Source organism: Episyrphus balteatus, chromosome 3 (genome assembly GCF_945859705.1).
Source record: "Episyrphus balteatus chromosome 3, idEpiBalt1.1, whole genome shotgun sequence".
NCBI lineage: Eukaryota > Metazoa > Arthropoda > Insecta > Diptera > Syrphidae > Episyrphus > Episyrphus balteatus.
The window spans coordinates 123,411,345-123,424,933 of NC_079136.1; the positions used below are offsets into that span (position 1 = coordinate 123,411,345).

At 29.6% G+C, this 13,589-nt stretch overlaps 1 non-coding gene across 1 annotated transcript; it reads left to right on the top strand.

Annotated features, from left to right (window-relative positions):
* The first annotated feature begins 3,491 nt into the window (after positions 1 to 3,491).
* On the top strand, positions 3,492 to 3,563 carry Trnaq-uug (transfer RNA glutamine (anticodon UUG)). Its single transcript has one exon. It is a non-coding gene; the product is annotated as a tRNA-Gln (tRNA).
* The last annotated feature ends 10,026 nt before the right edge of the window (positions 3,564 to 13,589 follow it).

Below are 13,589 nucleotides of genomic sequence, written 5' to 3' on the forward strand. Positions count from 1 at the left end.
ATTTGCAAATCAAGGGCAAACCTACAAAATCAAGGAACAAATCCAGCAACCGACATGCGAAGTTGGAAAATCATCATGCGAACCTAGCAAATCAACGGGCAAATACAGCATCAACATGCGAAGTTGGCAGCTCTACAGGCGAACCTAGCAAATCAACGAACGAAAGACAAATACGACAATCAACATGCGAAGTTTGCAAATCTAAGAGCGAACCCAACAAATCAGTGGGAAAATCCGGCAATCAACATGCAAAGTTAAGTTTGCAAATCTATGGATGAACCCAGCCAATCAATGGACAAATCCGGTAATCAACATGCAAAGTTATGTTTGAAAATCTACGGATGAACCTAGCAAACCAATGGGAAAATCCGTAAATTTACTTGCGAAGTATGCAAATCTAAGGCTGAACCTAGCATTTCAAAGGGAAAATCCGGCAATCAATTTGCGAAGTTGGCAAATCTAAGAATGAACATTGCAAATCGACGGGGAAATCTGGCAAACAAGATGCGAAGTTTGCAAATCTACGGATGAACCTAGTAAATCAAAGGAAAAATCCGTCAATCAACATGCGAAGTTTGGAAATCTGCGAATGAACCAAGCATATAAAAGGGAAAATCCGGCAATTGACTTGCGAAGTTTTCAAATCTACAGATGAATCCGGCAATCAACATGCCAAGTTTGCAAATCTACGGATGAACCTAGTAAATCAAATGAAAATCTGGCAATTAACTTGCGAATATTGGAGTTGTGGGTGAGCCTAGTAAATCAACGGTCAAATCTTGAAATTGATATGCGAAGCTTTTAATATACATGCGAAGTTGGCAAATCTACGGGTAAACCTAGCGATTCGGTGGGTGACTATAGAAAATTAACGGATGAGACCGCCAATCAACATGCGAAGTTGCCAAATCAACGGACGAATATGGCAAAAAAAAAAAAACAGGTGAAACTAGTAAAATTAAATGGAAAAATCTGATAAATCAACGCGCGTTTTGTACGAGTAAAGTGCGTTCTACAATTCCGGGAAGGATTCAAGGAATTTGGTTTTGTTTTGAAACAGTTCCAAAACTACGCGACATGATGATTTAAAAACATCTCCTGTATCAAAATTTTCCTTAATAAATTTTTTTATTTACACAAACAGTCTTACATTTAACATAATGTTTTATCTCCCCGATGATTTTTATTTCAACATGTCACATTTAAAAAATGTATGCAGACCATATTTAAAAAATTTATTAAACATTCCGCACCAATCCATCAAACAAATCACCACAAGAAGAATCCATTAGTGTGATTCATTCTTAATATTATTTTTTCCCACTGGCTTTTCTTTGTTCCCTATTTGATGGAAATAATAAATTTTTCCTAGAGCTTACAAAATGCATTTCCAATCAATAACTCCCTCAGAAATGGATATTGTTTTTAATTATTTGCACCATCAATGCAATACTGCCAGACGATGTATTATGAATTGTTGTTTACTATAAAATCATAAAATCACTAGAGAAAACTTATACAATTTTCAATACAATTTTATTAAACAACAAGACACACACACTCAACTCGAGAGTGAAAATTCCATAAATGCCATAAGGGACAGTTTGATATCCTTGTTTATGTACCACTTTCAGCAGCTCATTTAATCAGGACCTGCGGAGCTGGGGCATCTCCTTTTTTTGCCTCCACATCGGCATACAAAATATTGCCGCGTAATTAATCAGAATATCTTTAATAGAACACTTTTTGCCTCGTGTGCCCTTTTGTGTATAGTGTTGGTTGAACTATATCATTATAGTTAGACTGATGTAGTGCAGATTGATGAGGATACTAAAGCTTTTTATTGATGCCATGGATTTTCCACCCAAAGAGTTTTTGCAGCTACTCTTTGATGGTTCGGTATTTTGAAAACAATGGCGGAATGTGTGACCTACAGCAATTAAATGAAGTTCGGTGGATGGTGACAGTATATCAATTAAAGCGGCAACCATCAAACTTTCGGCTGTCGATTGTCTGTCTATCGTTGTTGTTGATGATGATGTCAAAGTGTGTGGTTTTTCTCTGAATTTTTTTTTGTGAGAATTTGATTAGTTTTTCAATAAACAATAGTTGGGTTGAGTTAATGGAGAACTACAGAACATAAAATGTGGCCTTTTGTGTTTAATTTTGGGTTTTCAACAAAATTTAATTCTATATTCATTTTATTATATTTTTATTAAGGATAAACGCATTTTAACAAACAAAACAATTTTTGGATGCAAATAACTCAGCAACCAGACCTCCAAGAAACTTTTGAGTTTCAGCTATGAAAAGAGCCTAAAGAGACCTTTAATTTGATGTCTCACTGGATGAATTTTGAGGAAATTTTTTAAAATGTATTATTTTTCTCGAAAGTCCGAAAAAAAATTCATTTAAATTTTTAGTACCTTAATGAATAAATCTACTAATTGTGATCTCATATCAACAAACCAAAACTTTTTTCGAGGCTTTGGTCCGAAGATATTTCCCTCCGAATGTAAAACAATTAAATGGTTGGGTGTAAATAACTCAGCAACTAGACCTCATAGAAACTTTTGGTTTTCAGTTATAAATAGAACCAAAAGAGACCTTTCTTTTGATGTCTCATTTGACGGATTTGGAGGAAATTTTTGAAAATCAATTTTTTTTTGGCAAGGGGTTAACATTGGATTTTTTTCGAAAATCTGAAAAAAATAAATTTGAATTTTTATTATCTCAATGAATAAATCTTCTAATTGTGATCTCATATCTGTTAACCAAAACTTGTTTTAAGGCTTTGGTATGAAGATATCTAAATGTCCGAAAAAAATAAATGTTTGAATCTAAATAACTCGGCAACTAGACTTCCAAGAAAATTTTGGTTTTCAGCTATGAATAGAGCCTAAAGAGATATTAATTTTAATGTCTCACTTGATGAATTTTTTTTTGGCAAGGGGTTTATCTTGGATTTTTTTTCAAAATTTTGAAAAAATTATACATATTTGAATTTTTTTTACCTAAATGCATAGACCTGTTCACCGTGATCTCATTAGACTTTTTTGTTTTAAGAACATACCCTCTTTATTTGAACAAACACATAAAACACATTTTGTTTAGAATCCGCCAATAATATATTTTTTGCTTAGTCGAAAATTTTTTGCGACCTTTTCTAAAAAAAAGATCAATTATTCTACCTGATAACGCACGTATATTTTTTAAATTAATAAATCATTGCTACTTTCAAATGCATTTTTAAAATATTTTTTGAGAAAAAAATTATTTTCAAAAATATTTACTATATCACAAAAAAAACAAAAGAAAAAACATCTGTCAAGTGTTTGTTTTAGAGCTAATCAAATTATCTGTTTAAACATATCTATTTTGTGTGCCTCCGATATAAATGTTTTTTTTTTTTTTGAAGCAGGTACCTAAACACCTTTAGTGTGTGGGTGATTTTAATTGATCATTTTGAATGAAACATTTTCCAGCAGATCGGTTCTATGGTGTAATGGTTAGCACTCTGGACTTTGAATCCAGCGATCCGAGTTCAAATCTCGGTAGAACCTTAATTTTTTGAAAAAGGCTTTAAATCAAAACTAAAAAAAAAAACATTTTTCTTTTTAAAATAAATTCCGCAATAAAAAATTTTAAAAATTACAATTATTTTCTGAAAAGAATGTTTATCGTTGCTACAAAAAAAGGCTTTTTTTTTCAAAATATGTAATTTCGATATTTTAACTATCAAATTAAGAGCACGAACCTGATGCAAATGAATATTCTTGTATTTTTATACAAATCTTGTAAGTACCTTCAGAAAAAAAAATTTATTTTTTCTTCGAATTTCTATCGCATCGCATAAATAAAATAAAAAAAAATATTTAAATAATATCTCTTATTTTTCATTGACATTTTCTTTATTTCTCAACAAAAATAAATCTCATCCGACAGAGCGTACAAAGGCCTCAAATATTTTTATATTCTTTTTTTTTTTATATTTTTAATTAAATTTATTTCGTAAATAAAATTTTATATGTTTTTCTTGTGCATCTTGTCATCATTTAATATAAAATTATTTACCACTCTATCTCTCTTTCTGTTATTGTGCATTTAATATTTTTTAATTAAAATATATAAATAATCTTTAATAAAAATACAATCCTGTCAACGGAATTGTTTGCTATTAAATATTAAAAAAAATTAAAAAAAAAAAATAAATTTATTTTTAATCATTGCAAAACACCTGAAAGCGATTCGTGTTTATTACCAACTGGCTATTAAGACAAATTTACAAAAAAATGAACTCGTACATTTTTTTCGGGTTAAATTTTGTGTTTTCCTTCACACTAAAGTTTTGCCAAAAAATCAAACAGGTGGCATATTGAATTTAAAGGAGGAGAAAACAGATGAGAGAGAGCTTTTTGATATTTTAAAAATCATACATGCGCAGTTTGAAAATAAAAGAATTATATTCATTTTGACTTCTTTGGATACATTTAATAGCAACATGTTGAGTATAGGAATGATTAGAGAAAGAAAAAGACAAAAACAAAAAGCAACCAAACATTTTTGTCAAAAACGACATTATATCCGAAATTCGTGGAAACATGTGGTAATAAGTTAAAAGAGCTTATGTCGACATAAGTGAAAAACGATTTTATTTGCTTAACATGTTCACCTTTTGTTCAGCTTTGTTTTAGTCTGGGTCTCATTTCTCTACGCAAAATATAAACCGTTAAATTAAAAAAAAATCATAATAGCTTAAGTCTTTTTGGACAAAAACTGCATTTGCAAAATAGCTTATGTATAAAATCGTCAAAATCTTAAAAATAATAAACTTTTTTAAATAAGCTTAAGTCATGACATAAGCTACTATGACAATTTGAATTCAAATATATTCATCGCTTAGGTCAACATAAGCTATTTTAAACTTGTGGTCGAGTGAACCATTTGTGTTCTTATGTCGACTCAAGTCATTTTAAAAAAATGCATTTTGAACCAAACCCAATTTTGCAAAACAGCTTAAGTAAACATAAGCTGTTTTGTTCCTTGAAATGTCTGCAAAATTGTATACTTAAGTCAAAGTAAATTATTTTTTCAAATGTAACGGCCGTCCCGAACGTTTTCAAGGAAAAATATACATATAAAAATTAAGGGTATAACAAGCCTGTACCCAGAAAAAAAAATTGTTGGTTTAGCGGCAACAGTTTAAAAGTAATCACAAAAAAAGTAAAAAAAAATCTGGTCCACAAACTTCATTTGCTTATACTGAAAAATGATAAAAATTGACTTAAGCTCTTTTAACTTATTGACACAGTATAACTTTGCGAAGAAAAATTACAAATTCACACCAACAATTAAGTCAAATTAACGATATAAAAATAAAATGCACGACTGGGTCGCACGTACTTGCTCTTGTAGTTCACAGTATCTTTATCTTAAATATCTATTGGAAATTTAAGATTTTGTAGAAAAAAAAATAAAAAAAAAAAAAAAATCAAAAGTTTAAAAATTAAATAAAAAATTTTTTTTTTTCAAAAATGTTTTTAAAAATATTTTTTTTTAACATTTTATACCTAATGATCTCTGTAAATTTTAAATAAAATAACTAATGCTTTGATAAAATATATGAACTTAAAAAATATGTCAATTTTCGAAAAACGGCAACGCCATATTTCCATTCTCCGCATTTTTTGAGAAAAACTAAAAACGCAGTTTTGTTGGAATCAATAAGAGTATTCCGCACACCAAATTTGATCAAAATCGTTAAAGTAGTTTTCGAGAAATTTGCAATACCTCGAAAACGTTATATGGGAGGTATGCGTTAAAATGGAGATATTAAAAAAATAAAAAAAAGGGTCTAGGGAATTACGTAAAAATCATCTGTACCAAGTTTCAAGCAAATCCATCCATCCGTTTAGGCCCTAGCTCGATGTACAGATGGACGCACAGACCAACGACGGACGGCATGACGAAAACCACTTTTTTGATCTTCTCCATCATCGTAATGTTGGTTTTGATTAAAACCTCGATTTTTTTTTTCTACACGAAACCAATACTTGCCCTATAGAGCAAGTAAAAATTATAAACGACTTACACGTGAATGCATTTCGAACGCTTCGGTGGCGCTCATCATCAGCACTAAATCCAAAGAGAAAAAAAGGAAAAGCAACGACTTCTTTAAATTAACATTATTTCAATTTTCAAAAATTAAATACTCGCAAGAAGAAACGAAATAAAGTGAAAAAAAAAAAAAATGGTGAGTTTGAAAATGAACTCTTGATAAATAAAAGAGTAAAATGAATTTACTAGGTAAACCTATGATAATTATAGGCGTAACCCGTGTAACTCTAATACCTACAAGGGTAACTAGGAGTTAACACCATTCCAATCCCCAATATTTACAATAGCGTAAAATCATCTCGTGATACTTATTGAAGTAACTTATCGCAAAAATTTGTGATACATATTTGATACTTATTATTGTAACATTTGATGATAAATGAGGAAACGCTTTACATCTACAGGAACAAACTGTGATATTTAATACGTTAACCTGGGATACCTACTTATTGGCACAACTCTTGCTGATTATCGAGACATAGACCAAGAAATGGACAACTCGTGATATTAACCGGGGGGAAAATCGTGACAATCTGTGTTACTTAATAGCTTTTCTCGGAATACTTATGGGGCGATCCGTGATATATACCAAGGCTAGCTTGTGATACTTCCCATAGAAAAAGTGATGCCCAGAGAAATATGTAATACTTACCAGAGAAACCGTGATAACTAACAGAGCAACATGTGATACCGAGAAAGCTTGTGATACTAAATGGATCAAACTGTGATATTTACCAGAGACATTTCTAATAGTTAACAGAGAAACCTTTCATTCTTACAGATGCCTCCCATGTCAACTAACAGAGCAACCTGTGATACTTACTGTGTTTTTAAGGATTACCTGTGATATTTACCAAAGAAACCAGTGATACTCACTGTTGCAAGCCGTTAACTAAACTGAGTAATTTGTGATGATTGCCAGGGCATTATTCCACGTTGATAACATGAATAACCCGAATGTTTTTAAGGGAAACCCCTGATACCTTATGAGGAAACCTGTGATATTTATTGGAGTAAGTCGTGATAAATGATATGATTATTTGCCTTTTAATTCATCTACGATTTAGGACTCAGACTCGAAACAAACAAAATCAATATTCTTTTACAATATTCGACCTTAGCGAAATGATAATAGTGTTAGTGAATAAGACCCGTTTGCTGAATCGAAACTTAAGCATTTAAGTTCTACATAAATCCCTATAAGGCAGTTTACGCAGAGAAAAAACGAGGGAATAAGAGTTTATGTTCAACATAAATTATTTAAGCTTCGATTCAGTAAATGGTCCTAAGTTAATAAAAAAGTGAAAGTTTTTATGTATGTGAGCATGTTTGTTCCATTATAACTTCCAAAATACTTATCATAATTTGATGAATGAGATATCGTTGAAAGTTTCTTGCTTGTTTGCTAGTTATAAGCTATGTATCATCTTTTATATGGCGCCATCTGAAGGCAGAAATCATGAACTAAACATGTTATTGGTAAAAAAGTGGATCTGCGAATAATTTTAACAGAAATATGAGTTTAAAACTAGAACCCGATTAGTTAATGAATTTTGACGCCAGAGGGCGTATTATGAAAAAATATTTCACAGCTCATAACTAGCGGACAAACAAGGCGTTTTTAACGATGTATCATTTGTGAAACAATGATAAGTAGCTTAGAAGTTATGATGGAACACACATGCTCAAATACATACAAAACATTACTTTTTCATTAATTTTTATACCCATGATATGATATTTATTTCGCTAAGGTCTAGAATGGTAAGTGTGTATTATTTTCTAGTCAGAAAAGACCTTAAATGCTTGCCACAGATTTCAATTTAAGCTATTTATGGACTTAAAGACACATAATAATAACACAGCCACACAAAAAAATATAAAAGTTCTGACCTGGGGTTGCGACTAGGTTTTTCATATAGTTTTTGGGTCACTAAAACCGAATCCGAAGTCCGTTTTGCCCCATCACGTCAGGTTTTCGAGATAACCTCAAAAAATGTCACGACAACAAAAATTTTTTTTCTCTGATCTGGATGTGCGAATATGTTAATCATATAGTTTTTGGATCGCTGAATCCAGATTCAAAGTCAATTTTGCCCTATCACGTCAGGTTTCTGAGATATCCTCAAAAAAATGGCAAAACCAAAAAAACAAAATTTCTTATCTGGGGTTGCGACTAGATTTTTAATATAGTTTTTGGGTTGCTTAAATCAAATCCGAAGTCTATTTTGTTGTATCACGTCAGGTTTTTGAGATATCCTTAAAAAATGTCAGATAAGAACTTTTTTTTTAGTTTAGAAATTTTTTGAGGATATTTCAAAAACCTGACCTGATACGGTAAAATAAACTTCGGATTCGGTTTTAGCGACCCAAAAACTATATGAAAAACCTAGTCGCAACCCCAAATCAGAACTTTTATATTTTTTTGTGTGACTGTGTAATTTATAAAAATTCAGTCATTATTTCCACATTAATGATATAAAGAGGGGTCAAAAATAGTTTCGTGATAAATCGATTATAACTAGGTATCACTTTGATAGACTTCCATTTGAATTCTTAATGAACAAAAAATATATAAAGGACCGAAATTCTAATGGCTCCTTATTATTTTCCCCGGAACGTTAACATTCAAGGCCTTAATTAAATTTTTACTTCGTCTATCTTTCCTTTTAATATAAAAAGGACTAATAAAAGCCCAAATTCCTAATAAATCTTAGTCTATCTAAAAGCCTGTAACTATAGGTTTTTAATGCTGTCAACCCTTCGATATACTATATAGTCGTTTAGTATGTTTAACTCCCCCTTTTATTTCTATATGTCCATATCCATTTTTAGCTTGACTTTATGGATGCTTAAGATGCCATTGCTGTTTACACTATAAATTCCTCGTGTGCACACACACGTCACAGTGACATAATTCTTAACGACATTGCACTTGGTTTTATAGTTTATGTGCCGCGATGGCGTTGGCGTTGGCGGTGTCGGTGTCCTTTTTTTCATATCCTGCATAAATTCTAGCTTTTGTAAACAGAATTTTACATAAAAATAAAGAAAAGGAGAAAAAACAAAGACACCCACAGACATGTTAAAATGCATTAGAATGAAGTTTAAGTTGAATAAAAATAAGAAAAAAACAAATAAAAAAAAGGACGAAGAAAAAAAAAATAACCCACAAACACCATCGCATCAGCTGGAATATTATTTCCTCGTAGCTAGTTCCACTTGAAACGTATAAGGAGTGGCCAGGCAGCAAAAATTTGGCATCATTTGTAAACAATTTATGATTATGAAAAGGGCACACACCACCAAATGCAATGGAGTTAGTAGCATCTACACGATGGACAGCAGCCGGCTGCGACGACGACGACGACGGGGGTGAAAATCGCCATCACCTTAATTCTCTGGAATCTTTTATCGCTGGATGGTTTTTAAACCTCACCTGAATTTGTATACACTCTTGAAGGAGCAACCAGATGGCGGGTTAGTTGCGATATGGTATTTGCCGGGGTTTACCATGGGGCATTCATTTTCAGTTGGTAGAGTTCGTAAAGTGAGGTTATAGGACGAATATAGGACATGGATGATGGTGTTTTACTTTGTTATAGGATTCATGTGTGACCTAGATTTGTGTTTTTTTTTTTGCGTCACGTAGTTTATGCAACTGCATAACTGAGTGTATTCACGTTTAATTTTAGAAGCGATAGAGTCCAAGCAGTGAACAAAAAAAAAAAAAAAAAAAATAGATTTTCCTACCGGATAAATGTGGGGTAGTTTTTTAAGAGGATTTCGATAGGTGGTTGGAAAACAATTAAATCTTTAAATGCTTTAATTTTATTCTTAAACAAATTTTGTAGGTACCCTTTTTCTTCAGAAAGTAAGTTAATGGAAAATTCTTCCTATTTCTGAGAATTCCCCTCATTCTGTTTTGTGAATTTTTCCCCAAATGATCTGTGAGTAAAAACTACAATGCCTTTTTTCTTCCGATATTGGTTTCCGAGGTCTCTTCTAATACCCTAACATGTAAGGTTTCTCATTAACAACAATTCAATTTTTACATTTAGTAAATAGCTAACAAAAGTTGACTTGTTTCGATGCTTAGTGTGCGATAAAATAATGAGATAGAACTCATAAGGTCACTGTGGCGTATGTGTAACTTTTTTTTTTTTTTTTTTATTATCAAATTTTAGAACGAAATGAATTGTTATCTGGAGTAGGTACGGCAACTTGCTTTTTTTTATCATTCTCTGGCCTTACAGCTTTATAAACTGGCATTGCAAGGGCCAAATGGCCAGTACAGAATTGTAAAATAACCGTACCTAGTAAAAAAAAAAATTATGGTTTAACACGAACATTCAAAAACTACATTTTCGAATTGTAGTAAAAGTACTTATTTAAATAAAGCAAGTATAAATAAATTCTATAAAAAAATATACAATTAATTTTCGAAATTTTTTAAAATGCATTTTATTTTGGCAAGAGATTTTTGTTTTTTGAAAACCTAAAAAAAAAAACGATCAAATCTAACCTAAAAATAATTTATTATTTAAGGGGTAAAGTGTATTTGCACAGAGAAAAATATGACCCGCTAAAAACTAACAGATTGCCATATTGTTTTACCGTCCATACATTTCATAAGGAAATCTTATTAAAATCAACGATTAATAAGGTTTTTTTAAGGAGATTTCTTATTATTTTTATAGAGAAAATCTTATTAAAATTTGACTGAAAAGTTGATTTTTTTTTTTGCAACTTAGCACTAGAACAAAAATTGCAATCAATATTTTCATGGCAGGTTGGTTCAGGTGGTAAGGTGGGCGACTAACGATTTGAAGTCTCCAGTTCGATTCCCAGCCTGGTCATCGTTTTTTTTTTTTTTTTGCAGATTTTAAAACAATAAGGAAAACCCGATTGTTTTAATAAGGTTTCCTTCTTGGATGAAAACCATAGAGAAATCTTATTGTTTTTGTTCTATTTTATGTGGTCTATTTTTCTCTGTGTGAAAGCGAAATTGCTCCTTCAATGATTTAAAAAAAGAAATACAATTAAATCGTTATATCGTTTTTCTTTAAACAATGCAAAAAGTGACTTAGTCTACTTTCATAATCATGAAATTTGTAAATTTGAAAAAAAATTTTCAAAATATTTGTAACAGTTGAAATGTTATGTTTTCTCTTCAAAATGAGTTATTTTGTAAGATTTCTTTTACCGAATTAATTTTCTTTTAAAATAGGGCTAAGAACTTTAATTAGAGTAGATTTCACATTTGCTTTTTATATTAAAATTAATTAATTTTGAGAGACAAACCAAATTATAAAAATAAAAATAAAATTCAGTTTAAATATTTCTGCTGAAAATTCAAAAAATGTGATTTTTTGTTGTCAAAAATTAGAAAAATAAATAGTGGAGTAACTAAAGCTCAAAAATTGGCAATATTAGGGAACCCGGCCGAACAGCTTAGATTTTGATGATCTTTTTTTTTCAAACGTCGGTAATTAAAAATACTTTAAAGTCTATAGATTAAAAATTGCCGGTGTTGCCGTTTTGATTTTTTAAATTTAATTGAAGATTTTTGTGAACAAAAACAAATTTTTTTCAAAAATTTTTCTTAAATTTCATAAATTAATTGATGCTTAAAGATTGTCTAGGAAATTCAAGGAAAAAAAATATATGGGAGTGAGGGACAATCTTCCATAGTTCAAGCGATAGATGCAATTTTCTTATTAATTGACTTCAAAAAAAAAAAAATATTTGAACACAACGGCAACACCTACAATATTCAAATATACATTTTTTAATAGCTAGAATCTTAGTCATATATGTAAAATTAAAATTAAGTTAATTGAATGAACGGCTTTTTTAAGAATGGTAATTGAACTCAGATTTTTGAAAAAAAAAAAAATTATTGAAAAAATTTTAACATGTCGTTTTTTAAACTTTGTCGTAATATAAAATGCATTTATTTTCAAATTTTTTTGGCCGCAAAATCATTATGATTTCAAATTATAAAAGGAAATGTCAATATGTATTACGGTTTATGAAAAAAATTAAAAAGTATTTCATTTTCGAAGAACTTTTTTTAATAAAAGTTTTGAAAAAAAATGTAACTTATTTTTTTTTTAAAGTTCAACATCTAAACATAAAATTATTTTTTATTCATTTAATAACCCTTACTGTTGAAAGTTTAATAGCAAAAATTTAAAGTTCCTATTTACCACAGTCTTTAAGAAAATTAATTATTTCAATGCAAAAATTCAGTTTTAATAAAAAAAAACCATTGAAATTGAAGTAATTTTTCATTTTTTTTTCAAAAGTGTGATATATTTTACCTTTTTTGCTTCGAAATTCAACTGATAATATTTATGGCCAAAAATTTTTTTAAAATAAATTCATATTTTATTAGAAAAAGTTTGGAAAAAAGTCATTTAAAATTTTTTTTTTTAACATTTTTTTTTTTTAATTCTGAGTTTGAGGACCATTTTTTCAAAAAGTCTTGATTAAATTTAGTGGATTTAAATTTAAGAGATAAGAATGAGCTTCTGGCTTTTTAAAAATGTATTTTAAAATATTGTAGGTGTTGCCGTTGTTTTCGAAATATTTTTTTTGGGTTTGAGGTCAGAATGTTAGAAAATTGCATTTATCGCTTAAACGATGGAAGATTGTCCCTTACTGACTTTTATATATTTTCCTTAAATTACCTAGAGAATCTTTTGCTATCATTTGTTTTATGAAATTTAAGCAAAACAAATGGTTTTGTTAAAAGAAAATTAATTTTAATTTAAAAAAAACAATACGGCAACACCGGCAATTTTTAATCTATAGACTTTAAAGTATTTTTAATTACCTACGTTTGAAAAAAAAAAAATCGTCAAAATCAGAGCTGTTCAGCCGGGTTCCTTAATAATTTGCTTTAGTTACTCTACAAAAAACCATCAAATCAAATGCTGATTTCGAATGTTCTCGTAAACTATTGAAATGATTTTAATGAAAATTTTTGTACAAAAACGATTGAGTAACCTTGATTTGATTAAAAAACATCAATTTTGGATTTTAAACATTTTTTTTTTTTTGCAATATCTATTTGTTTTTCAAAACAGATCAAAAAATATTCTTGAAATTTTGTCATAATGTGTGGATGAATAATTTCCTAATATAGCATTTTTTGTTTTTTTTTTTTTTTTTTTTTTGTAAATTTTTATAATTTACGAGTAATTACTTTTTTTTTGAAACGGTAAGAAAAAAATCAAAAATTTTTTTATACAAGAAATCTAATGGCGTATTTATTTGAGAGATTAAATATTTTTATACATTTCTTATAGAATTGAATAAAAAAGTTTCTTATGAATGTAAAAAAAAAGTCATGTGTGCAATTCACACGTGGTAGAAGTGAAACAAAAAAAAAAAAAAGAAAAAAATACCTATTTTTTATTAGGTATATCTCCTTTAAATACATGTTTTTTATATGAAAACCTATA